This window comes from Mytilus trossulus, chromosome 2, assembly GCF_036588685.1.
Source record: "Mytilus trossulus isolate FHL-02 chromosome 2, PNRI_Mtr1.1.1.hap1, whole genome shotgun sequence".
Taxonomy (NCBI): Eukaryota; Metazoa; Mollusca; class Bivalvia; order Mytilida; family Mytilidae; genus Mytilus; species Mytilus trossulus.
The window spans coordinates 48,383,634-48,402,928 of record NC_086374.1 but is presented as its reverse complement, the minus strand read 5'-3'; positions in this window follow the sequence as shown (position 1 = coordinate 48,402,928).

Sequence of the window (19,295 nt, the reverse complement as noted above, 5' to 3'; positions counted from 1 at the left end):
AATATGAATTTCACAGAGAATGATGTTCGGAGGAATAAAGTTTCTGAAAATACTGACGTTGATATGCAAAATGACATTAGTTTATATTCTAGTAACCAGAAATTGGAAAAAGACAATTATACTGTTGGTAAATTAAATGTACCTAATAATTTCGTTTATCCGAGTGAACAGTATGTTTATTACGCCGGTGAATCATATGAATTGAAACATGAGGAATTTTGTGACGTTATTGAGGCAACCGAGGTTGAAGTTGCGAAAGTTTTGGACAGAGAGATAGCTATCTTGGAGCTTCCGTGCGTTGAAAAGCAGACAATGGTTACCGGTGGAACAGATGTTGTTAGCGTTAGAAAGGAAGAATTGAAATATGAGGAACTTAATGAAATTGTTGAGGCAACTGAGGCTGCAGTTGCAAAAGTTTTTAAGTTTGGAAGTCCGAACGTTGAACAAAAGACCCTTGGTGAGGTAGAAGTAGTTAACGTTCGAAAATGGACACACAGTGACGTACATTTTGATACTTCTAAAAACAATGATGAAAACAATTATGACAAACCTAGAGTTTCAACCGATACTGGATTATCGAGACCAGTATACGGAAAGAACTTCACTCATAAAGAACTCATACGCGGAAATGTGTTGACCCAATTCAGAAATAGTAACGTCTATGAGAACAGTTATGCACGTGATGTATGCATCTGTGGATCGTCAATGTTACCTGAGATGAACTGGAAAACAAGAAAACGCAATTTGTCTTGATTAACTTTTATTTCGAGGACGAAATATTCTTGAAAAGAGGGAGTAGTGTTGTGATTGTGAGTTTGTCTTCATGTCCGTAATGTCGAAAAACAGTGTTAACGTTGTTTCCCGTATTTTTGACGTTGTGTGATAGTGACGTGAGGGGGAGAGAGGTGTTGCCGGATGGACAAGATGGCTGAATGTTTGTACTATCGGAGTGTATGCCGTGTATTTTGTATTTTATGTAACGTCTGTATAGTACATGTCATACATGTAATGTGAATAAATCATCAGGACTGATATTTTCTACAAATATGGTGTTTACTTATAAATTATGAACGCTCGGTATTTTACGTTTACAACACACTTGTTGCAGTGTAAGAATCTATATTTCTCCACTCGAGACAGTTAAATTTTATTATTTAAAGCACGAGGCTTGCCGAGCTCTTTAAATAACTAAAATTTAACTGTCGAGAGTGGAGAAATATCGTAATACACGAGTTATAGTGTAGTAATCTGTTTCTCTTATGATTTGTTTCCTTCTTTTTCAAAAATTTTAAGAAACTTGTGTTCTTTTTATGCGACGTCATCAGACATTGTCGCCTTTTTTCATGACGTCACAATAAGAAATTTCAGAAGAAAGCAAAACATTTAGACGTCATAATTAAATTTCGACTAATCAATCGCCTGGAACAAAATGTTCATTAGTGAGGAGATATATTTTTCTCACACCGGTCAGGAAATGTGAAAAAAGTACAAAAATTAGAGAAATATACAAAGCTGACACATTTTTAACATACAACAGAGAGAAAAAACTGTGTCGTTAAAGAACAATTTGCTTTGATGGATATGTTTGTGAAACGTTATTATTGCATATACACCTGTCTAAAGATGAACAAGATGTATGTTAGACCGTAGATGTGTTTTTGCTATTTGCATCTTTGATTGTTCATATGCCCACTCCATTCGTGCTTGTAACAATCAAATATAAAATCTTTCCTGACATGTCTTAATGCTTTCTGATTTCTCCAATATTTTTCATGATTTTTTATTGTCTAATCTTTATCTACCGAAAATGAGCATCAAATGTTATTACAATTTGTTCCGTATTATTTTACTCCGTTATTTTTAATTATTTTGATTTAAAAGATGCGAATAATAAAAGTTTTAAATAAGTTGGTATAGTTGCTTTATGAAATCCTAGTCTAATTCCAACTGTATACTTCATTCTAAGGCGATACCTAAACCCCTTCAGAGATGATATCAACCTTTCCTGAACTCTATTTCCTTCGAAAAGTTTCTTAATGATACAAACGGTACCAATTTTACCGTCTAGATGACAATTTCGACAATTAATGTCACTTCAGTGAAACTCTAAGCCAAAATATTTGAAAATCTAAAACCTTATAAAACAGTTGAAGAGCTACATGTAATCAAACCTGCAATTCAAATCTATGTAGCAAGTCACTATTCTGACATATCTGTCGAGTTTCGAGTGAATTAACTTATAGCACTTCATGCAGTTATGGAGGTAAATATCTTATTATCAAAAATTGAAATCCCTTTTGGAAGTTAAAGAGTCAGGGATTATGTACAGTATATCATTTGCAATAACGTCTGTTGTTCCTTGTTGGCGACTTATCTATTAACGTCATGTGAAGAATGACTTTAACTCACTTGGGATCATCTTGGATTGATGATGGATTTAAGTTGTTCAATCTTAATACTAGTAATCTGTTGTCTTGGATTGTCAATTTATTGTATTCGATTGCCTTTATTTTATCTTCTTACTATTTTTGTAGACAAGATGTACTGTTGATTTATTTATTTTCGTGGGTACCTATTTTCGTGGATTGAGAAAAACTTGCATTTTCGTGATAATTTGATTTCGTGGTTTTGCTGAAATCTGCAAACAAGCTTATAGAAAATTTGAAATTCGTTGAACATTTTAATTTGATATCAACGAAATCCAAGAAAATTAATATCCCACGAACAATACAGAATCCACAGTATATATACTGAGTGCCAATGAAAACGCAACACTTGGTTTTTCAAAAATAAAATTTATATTAGAAATGATAATCTCTCAAAATAAATTGTTGTTGAAAATTAACAATTATAACAATAGATCGATATCAAACAAAAATGTTCCATTGTCATCTTTCAGACGCTATAGGTAAACGAAACATCCAATGTCGAATCATCAACTCACAGTCCTAACAAAACATGTTACAACCCAGTTGTGTAGCGGAATCTCGACAGCCCCGTGGAATTAATCAACCCGGACGTTTAATGTGATCTCGAGGAATGTTGTTCCACTTGTCCCGCATATCAAACTCAAGCTGACTTTATGATATTGGTGGTTGTTTTCATCCTCTAAATCATGTCCAATCTGATGCAAAATTTGCACGATCGGACCAAAATCGGGCGATACACGTGACATTTGGCCAAAATGGGTGCCAAATGTCTATGTAACATCCACTGACGGTTTTTGGTACACAATGAATGATTTATGGTCTACAGAATTCGATATGTACGCCTTACGGCCGTTTAGATGTCACTAAGGAAAGATTTTGGTGCTTTTTAACGATTTCTGCGCAAATGATGCTTTACTGAAATTGCTCTAAAGGATCTACCGTGACCACCATTTAACTCTCGTGACCTTTGTACACCCATCAGATTAAATATCGAATATGTTTAAGACCAAATGTATCGGTCCGGCTGAGCGTTTCTTGCTTTTTGTACCCCGGGATGTCGCTTATCATTAAATGATCCATTTTGGTTGAATTTGTGAATGATTTGGGTTATTGTAGAGGCTACAACTTCAGTCTTCTCGTAATTGTATGTACTGAAAGGCTTCATTGGATAGCCCAAAACTGCATGTCGCTGGATGTCAGAAAGTCCTGGCATTTACTCAGATGTTTATTGCAGTGCCCTTACAATAAGGGCGGGAAAATTCATGACATTAGCCAAGCTTTAAATGACAAAATCGTGAAAACGGTGCGTATGTTAAAAAGCGGTGAACTCGGTTTATGTCCGTTCAAAATAACCCTTACTTCGCATTTGTTCCAAAAATCACTCAACCGTAAAGTTGTCGTCAATTGTCTTAAAAGTCATTTTAAACCAACTATACAAAATTCTAATATAAATAAAATAAAAATTATAAGATTTTTTTTTTAAATAAAAGTGTTGCGTTTTCATTGGCACTCAGTATATGTTCTGAGCATTTGTAGTATGTTTAAGTATACAAAGAATATGCAATTAATCTTTTTTGAAGAAATGTAAATACTTCCCATGCTGGATAAATAATTTCTTCCTTGTGTAAATCTTTCAATCGCATATTATAGTAATTTTTTTTCTGCAGACAAAAATATGATTTTTTGATTTTACAAGGTTTTATAGGTGAGAGGGTTTTTGAATTACTTTTTTTTAAATTGTCTTCCAAGTCTGGTGTTTCAGAATATGTCAGTTTTATGATTGATTTGGTCACTTACTAGTATTGCAATATTGTACTCTTTTCCTCTTATTAACATATATGCCTATACTGTATGGGTTTTACTTATTGTTGAAGGCCTTTCTGTGACCTATATAGTTGTTAATTTCTATTTCATTGGGTCTCTTTTTGAGAGTTGTCTAATTTTCAATCATACCACATCTTCTCATTTTTATATATGACCCATAGTAAGAGTGCAATAATAGATACTCAAGTATCAGTAACCGTTATTGATTGATAAAAGAAAACTTGAAAAAAGCTTGAATTTGAATTTAATTTCATACCTCACTGTTTAACACTTCAAAAGTTAGTTATCCTTGACTAAAGTCTAGGCAAATATGTATGGGCTCATTTGTAATAACATTAGCAACACGACGGGTGCCTCATGTGGAGGTGGTACTGCCTACCCTTCTGGAGCACCTAAAACCAACTCCGGTATTTGGTAGGGTTCGAAATGTTCAGTTTTCTATGTTGAGTTTTGTGAACTATTGTTTGTCTATTGTGTTCTTTTTATTTTTTTTGTTTTTTATAAATGGTGCTGTATAAAAAAGAAGATGTGGTATGATTTTCTGTATGTTTATTTTCGACATATGAGTTAGAATGTCCCTCTGGTATCTTTCGTCCCTCTTTGCGGCAATTTTTTAACTTTTCTTTTGTATTTTTGAGAATGAGACGGTTCTCGCATTGTAATTTTTTAAAGAAGCAGCTGAAATGACCGTTTTGCACTCAGCTTTCAGTGGTAGAACATTGTCATGATTTATTGAGGTCATACGTACAGTGGCCTTAACATTGATCTTTGATTTTTTGTCTTTTATTACAAAATAATGTCGCCTGTCAATATAATTTCTTCCATGTGCTCTCTAGACAAGAATTCAATAATGATAAACTACTTTTTAATTGGATTAAGATTTATTTTTTTAAGCAAGTCGGGTTAAATGTCTTGAACTAACCGTCTTTTATGATTTTATGAAATTGTACTCGAATTTTGAAAAACAAGAATAATTGATTTGTATAATTAACTGACTTTTTTAAAGGGACTTCATAATCTTTTGTTTCAAATTTAATTGCATTTTGATTTAAGCGATTATAGATGTTAACCGTTTTAGAAATTGAACGATTTTATTATGCAGTCCAAATCCCAATACTAACTATAGGTTAGGTCGTTTTTGTATTACTCTCTCGAAGGGTAATTAACAATGATAAGCAAACAATTTGTTTTCTTTCATTTTTTGTACAAAAATTAGGCCGTAAGTTTTCTCGGTTGAATTATTTTACATATGTCATTTCGGGGGCTTATGACTAGCTGATTATGCGTTGACGGCTTTGCTCATTGTTGAAGGTAGTATGATGACCTATAGTTGATAATTTCTGTGCCATTCGGTCTCTTGTGGAGATATGTCTCATTGGCAATCATACCGCGTCTCCTTTTTTATACATTAATTACACGCTTTACACAACATCAAATATTTAAGAATAAAACAACGTTTTCTCTCTGGTGGGTTACAATACTTAAATAATTGTATTTTGTTCATACGAACCATATTAGAAAAGAAAATTGATAGATTTATTTTTACTTAACGTCCAGTGACAAATATTCCAGACATATTAACAAAACATCCGATAAGGAGGCTGTCTCATTGGCACTTATACCCCAAAATGTACAATGTCTGTGTTTGTCGGATTGACCAAGGGTGGAAATTTAGACACAATTGAAAGAAAAAAGAATACATTAATAACCTCTATAAGAATTGTTGTAGGGGTTCTTTTGCGTGCAAAAAGGATGCCACTTTCTCTTCACAGTGCAAAAGTTTTAAACGACCACATTTCTAACCTGACGTGGATTTGTATTAACAATTGTTTTATGTTGGTTTGAAGAAATCCTGTATACCGACGGATAATATTTTTTGATATTATAGCGAAAACAATCGGACGTTTGAATGCCGTAGTATAACGCGTTTAAACGCAAGATTTTTAACTTATATTAGCGAAAACTTGAATGATCAATAGATATAGGAAGATTTGATGTGAGTCCCAATGAGACAACTCTTCATCCAAATAACAATTTATAAAAGTAAACCATCATAGGTCAATGTACGGCCTTCAATACGGAGCATTGGCTCACACCGAACAAAAAGCTATAAAGGGCCCTAAAACTACTAGTATTAAACCATCCAAACGGGAAAACCAACGGTCTAATCTACATAATAACGAGAAACGAGAAACACGTATAAAGACATAAACAAACGACAACTACTGTTTATAACATTGCAATAGTTACTATCCTTTATTATCTTGTCTTGATTGAGATATGCATTCGTCTATACTCAAGAAATACTTGATGCAAGCTATCCTTTATTGCAGTTTTAACATGGGTAGGCCTTATATTCGTGATTACTTTTACCTGTAAGATCGTTGTGGGGCTCATATGGAAGGATCCTATCCTTTTTAGCCCACCATATTTTGGTACACTTTCAAAAACTGATACAATCATCAATCCTGCATGATTTGGTGCATTATTTCACACAATTAAAAAGTTATATATAAAACTATTTGTGTCCTCATCAATTTCCTAACTGATACAATGACGGTCTATACTAATTTTAAAGGCTTCCTCAGTTTTAGATGGAATAACTTCAACTGGTAGGTTATTCCAATCATTAATAATACGTTGTGAGAAATGTCTTAATCGAAAAGAAGTGTTACATCTAGGTTTTGCTAATTTCCAATTATGCCCACGGGTATTTGTACTGATGACAGTAAAAAATCTTCCATAAGATATATCTTCGATTCCTTTTAATATTTTGAACGCTTGTATCATATCACCTCTTCGCCTTCTGTGAGTTAGGGAGGGTAGTTTAAGTCTTCATAGCTTAAATGTCGTATATCAGGAATTAATTAAGTTGCTCTCATCTGCACCTTTTCTACAGCATTAATATCTTTCTTTAAATGCGGATACCATATTGTGTTTCCATATTCCACACGTGGTCGTACCAATGCAACGTATAGTCTTAAAAATGTATATTGATCTTTAAAGTCAAAAGTTCTGTTAATCAGTCCAAGTATACTATTGTCTTTATTTATTTTACTTGAAATATGTTGTGAAAATTTAAGATCATTTTTTGCCCGAGCATAGTGAGGGCTAGAATAACAGGAAAATAATGTCTACCCATGTTATGTCATGTTAACTACATTAAAGTATAGCTTGCATCAATTTTTCGATTATGATTAGAACAATTAAGGTAATTTCTATGTCCGATGTATATAAGTGTAGATCGTTTGTGTAGGCTCTTCCATGAACCTCCTTTTTTGTTTGTAAATAAGCAAACGACTGACACTGTACTTTTTCAGAGAGAGAGAGAGAGTTTGAACAGCCAACATGAAGAGTTGTCGTACCTAGGTCAAATATGTCAATTTCGGAATGCAACACATTATAGTCATAAAAAATGGATTAGTAACAACATGTGCATCATTTAAAAGTTTAGAAGTGTTTTAAATTAATGAAATATATTAAATGCATGCCAATTTGATAAAATTCATTATTCTGCAGTAGTCAATATACGCATGTGCAAACACATTTAATTGGATTTAGAGCATGGACTTGTTCACAAAGCGAAAGAAGCACGTCATATTAGAATTCCTATTTTGATAAATGTTGTGGTTTGCAATTTGATGATAGTATCCAGAAAAACTTAAATCATTATGGCTCTGTAACAACTATAAAATTGCTCTTCATAATGGGGAATGGATCGACACTGAACCGTTTCGTGTTCGCTTTGACTAACATTGAATTTCCTCCCAAAGCTTAGGTGAAAGAAAGAATCTTCAGTTAAATAGTATTTGGTCAGACATCATGTCTAGCTAATAACGGTAGACAAATAGTATACTTTCTTTTCTCTGCTTTGTCAATACCATTTATTGTCATGATGAACCAATCGAAGGTGTAAACGCAAAAAGTTAAATATTAATCCATAAAATTGAGAATGGATTAATATTTATGTATTTTCTGTTCATGATTCAAAAAGTTATGTGAGTACTATTCAACCAGATAAGTTTGCGCTAAAACGGGCTATCGAAGACTCAAAAAACAGGTGAACGAATTAATCTTGCGCTAAAATGGGCTATAGCGTCTGCTTTAAATTGTACCCTAGTAGTTCTAATTCTGAAGTGTCCTGTGCCCATATCTACGCCTAAGTCAAGTTCACTTGAGGCATTTATAATTTTGAAAGCGCAAACAGTTTATCTGGGATTATGAGCAATCCCAGACAAACTGAATCAGTTACTAACTCTTCTCTTCCTATATCGTTGCACTTTAGTATCCTGTGTTGTATGATTGATATCATTTACTGTAATTCAATATATATATTACCAATACAAAAACTCTGATACTAACTCATAACGCCTTGATATTCGCAAAGTACCGTGCTCGCCTCGATTACAGAAGGTCATATGTTCGATAACAAGCCAAGCCAAAACAGAATTGAAAAATGTCTTTGCTGCTTAATCGCTCAGCATTTGGCAGTTTCGAGACAAAAGGTTGGTGGTATCAGAGTCGGAGTAATGGGCCAGGTAGGATGGTATTCTCACTGTGAACTGTTATCCTGTGAACTAGAACTAAATCCAGCTCAATGTGTCAGTTTAGTATAAATCAGGCTCCATATTCGCATTAGATTTATATGTTTTGGAATTGAATAGCACTACAATTTTCATCCATCCGTCGTTTACAACAACAATGGACTCGTAGGAACTTCAAGCGAAACATTTCTAGACAAATGTTTATTTATTGGATAACTTATGATTGTGATGGTTATCGTTATCGTTTGGTTGCTGTCTCATTGATGCATTCTCCTTACCTCTTTATTTATATCATAGAAAATAAATAAAAATACTATTCCCTCTGCATAAATCAGTAAATTCATGTCTTTTAAATGTTTTTAGGATCTGAAATATATATTTTATAACAAGTTCGCCGATAACATGGATAAGCCATAAAAAACGTTCGTAAACAAAAACAATGATCATCAAAATCAACTTCAAAGAACCCCAAAAATGAAACATACCTGTGTCTTATTGACTAAAAAGTTATGAATGAATGAAGATAGCAATAACTTTCCATTCATATTATTTTTCTTATTGTCAATTTCAGTGTTTGATTTGTAATCGTGAGGACAAAATAAGGATGATACATGCTATATGAATTTTTGGCTCTTGTGGTTAGTTCACAAGTAAGGGGAAGCGACTCTAGTACTTATTATATGTGTAATAAAACCTTTCAATTTCACCAGACAATAGCTTTTGTACTTCAAATATAACTTTATGGTTTATTTTATAACTTTTTTGTTGTCCAAAATTTTTCACACATAATAAACTGATTTTAGCGTGAAATTACGACACTAAGACTCCATCATATTTTAATACATTATCAAGCAATAAAATTTCAACAAATAAAACACAATGTTCCTAGATACGGAATGATATTGACATCTTCCATACGAAGCATTTCAGGTTTATTACCTTTTATGCTATGTATTATTTACAATAAATATTTTCTTTGGACTTTTTATATCCATTGTGATGTATAAAACACAATACATAAACCCCATCTGTACAAAATGATACAGTTACCTTTGTGTAAACATATGGAACTGACTTAAGGTCGTGTAAGTTTAAATATCTGCACCATGTATAAAATCACCATGTACTAACCAAGCATTATTGATACATTTTATATTTGTTTATTTTTATATTTTATTTTATAATTAATATGAACTAATTTGCACCAAATGCTGAAGCAGGTCTTCCGTATGTATATTAATCTTAGGACAAGTAGTTTTATTAATGTTGTCACAGTTGGCATACATTCGGTGTCATATTTGTCTCTTGTGGAAGGTTGTCTCATTGGCAATCCTACCATATCTTCTTTTTTTTTGTTATATTGAATTGTTTTATATTAGGAATAATATGTATTGATTTCATTATCTTCCGTTAAATTTTGTTGCAATTTTGAGTCCTGATATACGCTTCACATTCACATTCCCTTAATGGAAAGAGAAATAAAAAATATTTGTCGCCTAACAATCATTAAGAAAACAAAGAAAACAAATTTTGCTTATTTTTAAAAAGGATACGGGTTTCATATGATTTTTGTATTTTTTTAGCACGAAATCGGCGCCCAAATTTTGTTTGCTTCACCTCACTTTGTGGTATATAATCCGTTTTTATGGAAACGCTCCCGTTTTTGATATGTCAGACTGGGAATAAAGCCCCATTTCAAAAATCCGCCACAGGTTTCCACACTATTTGAGAGAGTAAAGCCATCTTCGATTGTCAATGGTATCTTGTTTTAAAAAAATCTCTATCATATGTCAAATTAATTTAAGGGTTTCAAGTTTACACACATAAAGAATGCAAATTTCTCTTGCATTCTTCTGAAACATTATATTTTTTATTTGATTCTTTATATCTAGAGAAAACCTTTAACATAAAATTTCAAATTTTCTGCATTTCTGTATTTCAACAATTCCCCCCTTAACTAGAACAATTGTACGAACACTTGGTACTGGTTCACTTGAACACAAGGGGTTGAAGTCATAAAACTTTGCTCAGTGCTCGGAGAACAAAAAGTCATGTTCGTAACATGAAATTCAGCATTTTGATCCGTCGATTTTGGAGTATGAGTACAAAAAATGACTCGAAAGTTTGAAGACTTTAAGGCCAGATTTTTTATTTTTAACTTTGAAAGAGTAGCGAAAGATATCAAGGGACATTCAAAAATAAACTGACAAGGCCATGGATAAAAAAAAGACAAGAAGACAAACAGAAAAACATAAGTACACAAAAAAACAAGATGAAAAAACTAAAGACTGAGCACTGACACGAACCCCTCTTCTGCTTCTAAAGAGTAAGCAGATCCTGCTCCACATGTGGAACTCGTATGGTATATTCAGAATGTTGATTGGTTAAAATGATACAACGACTACGTATATGAATTGATAGTATATCTCATCTATCGGAGGTCACGTCAGTAACCAAAGACATGTGCGGATCAAATGTGTTCAAATAAGTTATACTCAAACTTCCTAATTGTTCCAAATAATAAAATGCTCATAGCAGAAATCTACCAAAAACATCAATTGTTCTTTCCTTCCCTTAATGAATAATCAACTATTCGAAAACAGAAGTGTTAAGTATTTGAATTTCATAGTAAAAAAATAGTAAACAAAAAAGAATAAACAAATGTTTCACTTTTTACTATTTAGGAAATCGCTCTCTAGAAATCTCAGAACAAGTTTAAACATGATAGTATGTGCACATTTTAGCTAATCAGGAAGTTTAAGGATCGCAGCTTTTATTGCAGTTGTAACTTTCTGCACAAAGTGTTGATATCTATTGGCTTCATGTCGAGGCCATTTATAGCTGCCCATGGGTATTGGGTTTAGTCATTGTTGAAGGTCGTGCAATGAACTATAGTTTCTTACATTCATTTCACTTGAACTCTGATGGACAGTTGTGTCACTGGGAAACATTCCTTATCTTGTTATTTTTATATTCATTTCAAATGTTTGTACTGTCACTGAAAAAAAAGACCCATTAGCTATGATGCAGATGTTTTTGGTTAACAATGACGTTGTTGTGTTTGTGCTGTTTTGCCAAACTATTTTTAGAAGTGTGTTTTACTCAGATATTTTAAGTATCACTTATCAATCTATGTGAGAAGGACAACATAGATGGCTATCGCATTTTGACCCCAGATGAGAAATATATTGAAACTTCAAACGAAATTAAAATTTAATAACCTTTAAATCGGATTATAACTTACAAAGAAATCGGGTTTTATCTCCAAACAAACCTTAGGGACATTTGCTTTAACACTTTCTGTATAAAGAGTCAATTCTCACAATAATCAAATTTGGCAACAAAAGAAAAAGCTTCAGTTAGATTAAATTGAATTGTCATTTTCTTAAAGTACTAATTTCGTTAAATTGGAAATTTGAGGGGATAAGATTGAACATAAGGTGTTGAACGAAATCAATAGCAATTATAGCATTACAATCGTCCATCCACAGACAGGTATTTCAGATATGTCAAGAGATCTAAACTCATTCTTTGATCGTGGATAATTAGTCTTGTAACTATCTATTTCCAAATATGTAGTTGTAACTTTTAAAGTTTTTGTATTTTATAGTAAACTGTTTTTTCATATAAATATGTCTGTACACCAAAACAAATGACGTTTTGTGGATCTTACATTCTTTGAATTTAACGTCGACTATTAAAAGAATAAATTACATCATATTAACTAAATTTAAATTTGAGTATAAATCTGTAATCAGTCATTATTCCTTTGTTATTTTTTTAGTTCTACTTTATACGCCTAAATTACCTAAATAACATGTATCGACTAGTGTTTTACTGTTTCACTTTCTATGCTTTCATTCATTTTGCATTTTATGTTTGTTTTCCTTCTAAATGATAATTTCACTTTCTAAATTATGCGTCCAAAGCGAGATTTTCCTTCAACTGGATCGGTCAAATTCTAACAGATGTAGGCAAATGTTGTAGACGCACTTGATCATTACTTAAGATTTTTAGGAATTTTGGGTCCTAAATGCTCTTCAATTTCGAACTTTATTTGGCCTTTAAAAAAATAATATTTGAGCATCATTCATAAGTCTATTGTAAACATAACGTGCGCCTGCAATCCAAAATGTGTATCATGGTATCTATGATGGGTGTACTGAATATTGAAGAAGCTAAACTCTTGCCTCCAGGATTAAAAAAAAATAGTTCGTTAATAATTTTTAAACTTACCAACGGATTATTTAGAAAAATATGTTATAAATCATGTTAGTACCGAAGCACTGACTACTTACTGCGCTGAATATACCCGCGGGGGACTAGCAGTCCTCCAGCAGCAGAGTTGACCCACGCCTTCATAATAATGATAGTATTAGCATCGGTCTATCATATTTTTTAACCATTGTTTATAATTATGTGATTTTCTTTAAGATACTTAATGGTACATGTATGAAGAATATTGTTTGTCTTTCAAGATAACCACGATAACACATCTAGATATAAAAGCTTGTTTTTAATATAAGTATAAAGATTAGAAAACTGTATTTATGTCATTGTTTGTCTTTAAAGAACAGTGAGAATATTTAACACACATATTAAGATATCTACAAACAGTAGTTTAATTCAGTAACACCATTTTAAAGATATATGTACTAAAATGACATCTTGCGTTTGCCAAGTGAATGGAGTTTTCTAATATAAAATTTGGAATAGTTTATGCTTGAAATACATGAAACCTTGTAACTTGAAAGTTTTCACTTAAAATTAATTATTTGAAAACCATGACTTGGTGAGAAAAGATAAGGTATTTCTTTTTTTGGTTAAAATGGGCGTTTGATTATGTTTTATACTAATTCAGCATCAACATATCAAGTGAATGCGTATCAAACTATATTTATAATATTTCAATTATAAAGATGACAGTCCCTTTAATGTTGTTACCTCTCCTAGCGCTGTTCAATAAAGCTCATCATCCTTTATGATGGCTCAATTCACTTAAACGATTTTATTGCAATTCAATCAGGTCTATTATTTGGTATGATCGTGGGTACAACTCCACCCATTCAATATTCCATCCATCTATACTTTACAATTCTTAACAATCCCTCTCATCACTAATTTGTCAAGGAACTCTATGAATTACAGATTATTTATTTTACATACAAAGGCAGCAATAACTTTCAATAATTAGAATTATATTTTCTTTGGCTACAAGACACTTTACATACCCAATAAGATTAGTTTAACGGCTGATTTGATGATAAACTCACTTTGAAGTCAATTAAACTTTGCCACCTTCAGATGTTTAACACATTTCGATTAAATTTATAAAATTTCATTCATTCTTTCCCATTGAAATGTGCCTTGTGTGCGCCTTTTGTGAAACAGAAGGTCATTTTTTCAAATCACTTGTTAAATTCAAAAGTGGTTGTATTAACTTTTTATATTGAATTAATGCGCAATTGCATCTGAAACCAAGCACATACCAAAATACCTCTTATAATCTTGACTATAATGTTTTTAAACATAATCTTACATACTGTCAGTTTTTTTTAAAGAATTAGCCACTTCAAGAAACCTTTGGAATTTTTTTTATTCATATTTTCAGTAACTGTGAGCACTCTCAGATCTGTACTTAAGTGGGTTTTTTTTTTCTGTCTTTGTAGTGATCTGATTTAAACTTTTCATATCTATGTACATATAGGAACATTTCAGCATGGCTTTTATATAAATTATCTAATTCTCTCAGTTGGTTCGATATTCCAGCATGTCGGGTGTCGTATCTGCTAACCCTTTTGGAGCACCTGAAGTCATTCTGTTTTTTTATTGGGTTCAATTTCTCAGTCTTTTGTTTTTTATGTAGTGTTTTGCGGACTTTTTTTTTTTTTGTCATGGTGTTGTCAGTCGACTAATGAGAGATCATGCCACTTGATAATTTCCGTATATTTTCTAGTTCTAAGTTGGGAGTTATTTTGATTTTGACTATGCTAATTGAATTGATCCAAGTTTATTGAAAGGAAAGTAAATTTCATAGCTTGACCTTAACATAAAGAATTACACATCAGGAAAACGCGAGGTTATTTGTCTAAGTGCCATCACCATAAGTTCGATCCTGCTTAATATATGTCAAAAAATATTTCTCATATTTTAAGTTAATCAAAGTGCAAAACTTTGCACTATGTTTTTTTAAACGATTTTACCTGTTTTCATCTCGACACGACAAACAAGGTAGTAGTTGATTTACATATCAGAATACTTTATTCACCTATCACTAAAATGTAAAATCACAAAAAGGACTGAACTCCAAGGAAAATTCGAAAAGGAAAGTTCCTAATCGAATGGCAAAATCAAAAGCTCAAACGCGTCAAACAACTGATAGATAGATGATAGAGAACAATAGATAACAACTGTCATATTCTTCACTTGGTACAGGCATTTTCTTATATAGAAAATGGTGGGTTTAACCTAGTTTTAAAGCTAGCCAAACCTCTCACTTATATGACAGTCGTATCAAAATCCATTATACCAAGTGATTTTCAGGTTTTGAAGACGACTGGTATAGTCACAAGCTAGTTCTATATCTTAAAACAATTAAATAGGCAACATTGATATTAATCAAATGCGTTACATTGACTCAAAATCATTATTACAATGCATCCAATAGTTAAAGAACAATTGATCACAATTATAGATAAAAGGAACCGAATATCCAATATGCTGCTAGCATTTACTAGTAACCAAATTTCTTCAGTGTTTTGCTCGATTTAGAACATAAACTTCCTTTTGTATTATATGTCTTTTCTGACATAAATTTATTCTATTTAAAAATGTCACTTTATTACTGTTTTAACCCTGGAATTTAATCATCCAATATTCAAGGTCCAATAGATACAAGGTGCATTTTTAATGAAACACAGCCTATTGTCACACCCGATTTTATTTAAATTAAACTATGAGTGTGTACAGCATCATCCCATATAACTCTTAATTAATACATGCATATTCACAAATAAGATTAGGTATAGGAGCCCTTATGACACATATTTCAGAGGTATGCTTACACTTTTATGGTACAAATTCTATAGTTTCATTTCATTGTTTATTATAACATTTCTAATGTCAAGTTCAAAGTGTTTCCTAGAACGACTATTTAGATCTTAAAACCAAACATATTATTTGTACTTATTTGTTTTGATTTGGTTATGCATGTACTCCTGATTTATGATTTTTCTTTTGTGCGAATAATACAACCAAATAAAGAGACAATTTAAGGGGGAACATATTTTTATTAATTATGTCACCATTGTTTATCTAACTTTGAATTAATTTATTGGGCAACTCGGGATAAGTTTTATCTTTTTATATTTTATTGAAACAGATGACAGCGTTCATTTATTATTTAACCATACTTTAAAATGATGACCTTTTAATATTAACTCACCATTGTTTTGTGTAACCAAATACATGTATGTTTACAAAATGTGAAATCAAATGCCAATGTAACACATTGAGACATTTGAGACAGTTAAACTCAAACTGAAATGTATAAGATAGTGTTTTAAATGAACAATTGTAGAATAAAAAATATGAACTTATGTTAATCATATTCATCTGCTATGAGATACATCTCGTTTAATATGCTCACTCCATGTGTATATCATGCTATTTATATTGCCTTTATCCCGACGTATGTCTGATTATATTTGATCTAATGATGGCATTCAGGGACTATTAGAATACTACCATAATATTTCCTGTTCTTTGAAAAATGTTCTTTAAAGTATCACATTTGATCCTTACCAAAATCAAGTTTGTGTGTGAGCTAAATCAGAAACCAGGCAAAACTAAAACTTTCCCTTGAATAAATATTACAAACTTACCCCTACAAATTCATTAAAGTAAATTCAATTGGCAGCTCTTACTTCTTGATAGTCATTTGCTGTAAATAAACTGTTCATAAGTATGACTTTAAAATCATTTGGTGAAACTAATGGTCCCCCCCCCCCTTACAGCACAGATGGTCTGAGTCAGTTTTGGATCAATACTTGGAATTTTTGGTTTGTAATGCATTGTAAATGCCTGTACCAAGTCAGGAATATGACGGTTGTTATTCATTAGTTTGATGTATTGAGTTTTTGATTTTGCCTTTTGATTAGGGACTTCCCGTTTTGAATTTTCCTCGGAGTTCAGTATTTTTGTGATTTTCCTTCTTTTTTTTGACATGGTTATTGACTTGGTGTATGATTCCAGCGCCATGCATGTACATTAAATGTGCATCTGGTGTACCACATCGGAAGCTTGGCATAACTATTGTTTGCAATTTTAAATTATTTATATATGCGGTTTCAATGTAAAGAAACATGCCAAAACATGTTGGTATTGAATTTCTCAGACAAGCCTTACGATACATACTTGATTTAAAATTCTTCAAATTTTGGGTCTCAACATTACCTTATGTGAATCTTATTATTGCCAAGGAGTTCTAACACATAACAATTGTTATGTTATCAAGGACATTGGGCAAAACTTTTACGAGTTTTTGGTCCTCTTTGCTCTTCAACTTCGTACTTTACTTGGTCTTTTTTACTTTTTTATTAGACAAGCGTCACTGACGAGTCTTTTGTAGACGAAACGTAAGTCTGGCGTAAATACAATATATCAATCCTGGTATCTATGTTGACATATACTATTTATAAATCAGTTGGGACGGATGTAAAAAGGGAAATATTCAATAATTTCTAGTGTCTCAGCTTCTAGACATTTTTCGCGGTCTTTCGTTGCGAAATTTTGATTGAGCGTTGATACGTATCAGTTGATGCATACACTGTCGGTACACACAGTCTCTTTGCGTTTTGGAGTTTGCAATTTCTTAACTTCTATTTGTAACTGTGGATTCATTATTTTTTAGTTGGATAATATCTTTTGTGTGTTCATTTTTATTCGTTGGATTCCAATTTTCGTGGGTTTCGTGAGTACAATTGAACCATGCATTCAAATGTTCAACGAATTACAAATTTTGTATGGGCTTTGTATGTAGAGATAGGCAAAACAACGAAATGAAATATCAACGAAATGCAAAGTCTCCTCAATCCATGAAAATTGATACCCACGAAAATAAATTATTCCACAGTACATTGACTTGGCTCTTCTTTTTCATTTTTTTTAAGAGATGTGAACTTTGGTAAACTACTATTGCTTTAACTAATTTTACTTTATAGTACAACATCGTGAATGATATTACGAAAATATTGTTCAACACAATCAGTATATTAAGTTTTACGTTCTTTTAAGAATGTCTGAATTTAATAACTTCTCATAGTCTCGATTAACACATTACGTGGCAGTTTCATTACATTGAAATAATATCTCTTTACGTTTACTAAAAATTTTCACGGGTGTATATGAAAACGGGATGTATAATCGTGCAACGGGTGACAAATGAATGTTAAGCGACACAAAGGCTGAGTTTGGTCAGTAAGTGCGCATACAACTAACGTTACATCTGTGTTTTATAATGGTCATGTAGTTCATTATCTATCAAAGATATTCCACTAAGAATATTAATATATATGTATACATTTTTATGGTTGAGCTTTAGAAAGACTACCAAATAAAGGCAACAGTAGTATACCGCTGTTCGAGATGAGAAAAAAAAACCAAATCCGTGATACAATCGAAAACTGAGGGAAACGCATCAAATATAGGAGAACAACGACACAACAGAAACACAACATTAAAATGTAACACACACAGAAACGAACTATAATATAACAGAGTTATATTATAGTGGCCATTTCCCTGACTTGGTAAAAATGTGAATAATATTCCATTAGAATTTTCTCGAACCATATTTGAATGGGTTTTTTTGTTGTTTTTTCTTTCTTTCGTAATGAGTTAACATCATCCAAAAAGGGAGAGTCATCTCGGCAGCCATTTACAAACAAGTCAAATGGCATATTAGATATTGAGAGATCTGTTATATTACAATTTATCCTGCAATTGGGTGTCCTACTATACAGATACAGCCCTACATATATCGCTATGCTGTATCTGTATACTATACATATATCGCTTCTAAGCTCCGCCCACTACCGGACTGAGTATTGTTTGAACCTGTGTGACCTCAGAATGTGTATTCCAATTGCATTCCAATGACGATGACAATTGTCGATTTCAAAACTTGAATGTGTATGATTGTGTTACAAAATCAGCCATGTCAATTTCAGCATGCATGTTTAGTGAAAGTCAAGTCTGAAGCGTAGGACAACTCGTACACTTCTGTTTCAAATTGGACAATGTTTTGTTTTTAATTTTTACTGTTGAAATTAGTTGTTATGTTAAAATATATATTTATTCACCTTGAGCGATGTATTATTATTGACCATTCGAGATTCTTTTTTTGCGAATCCATCTTCAGCGTAATGTGTGATTTTGATATTACTACGTGGGCCTCAAGGTCTTACAAACGAAAATAAATGCTAAATATGTAAGTTTT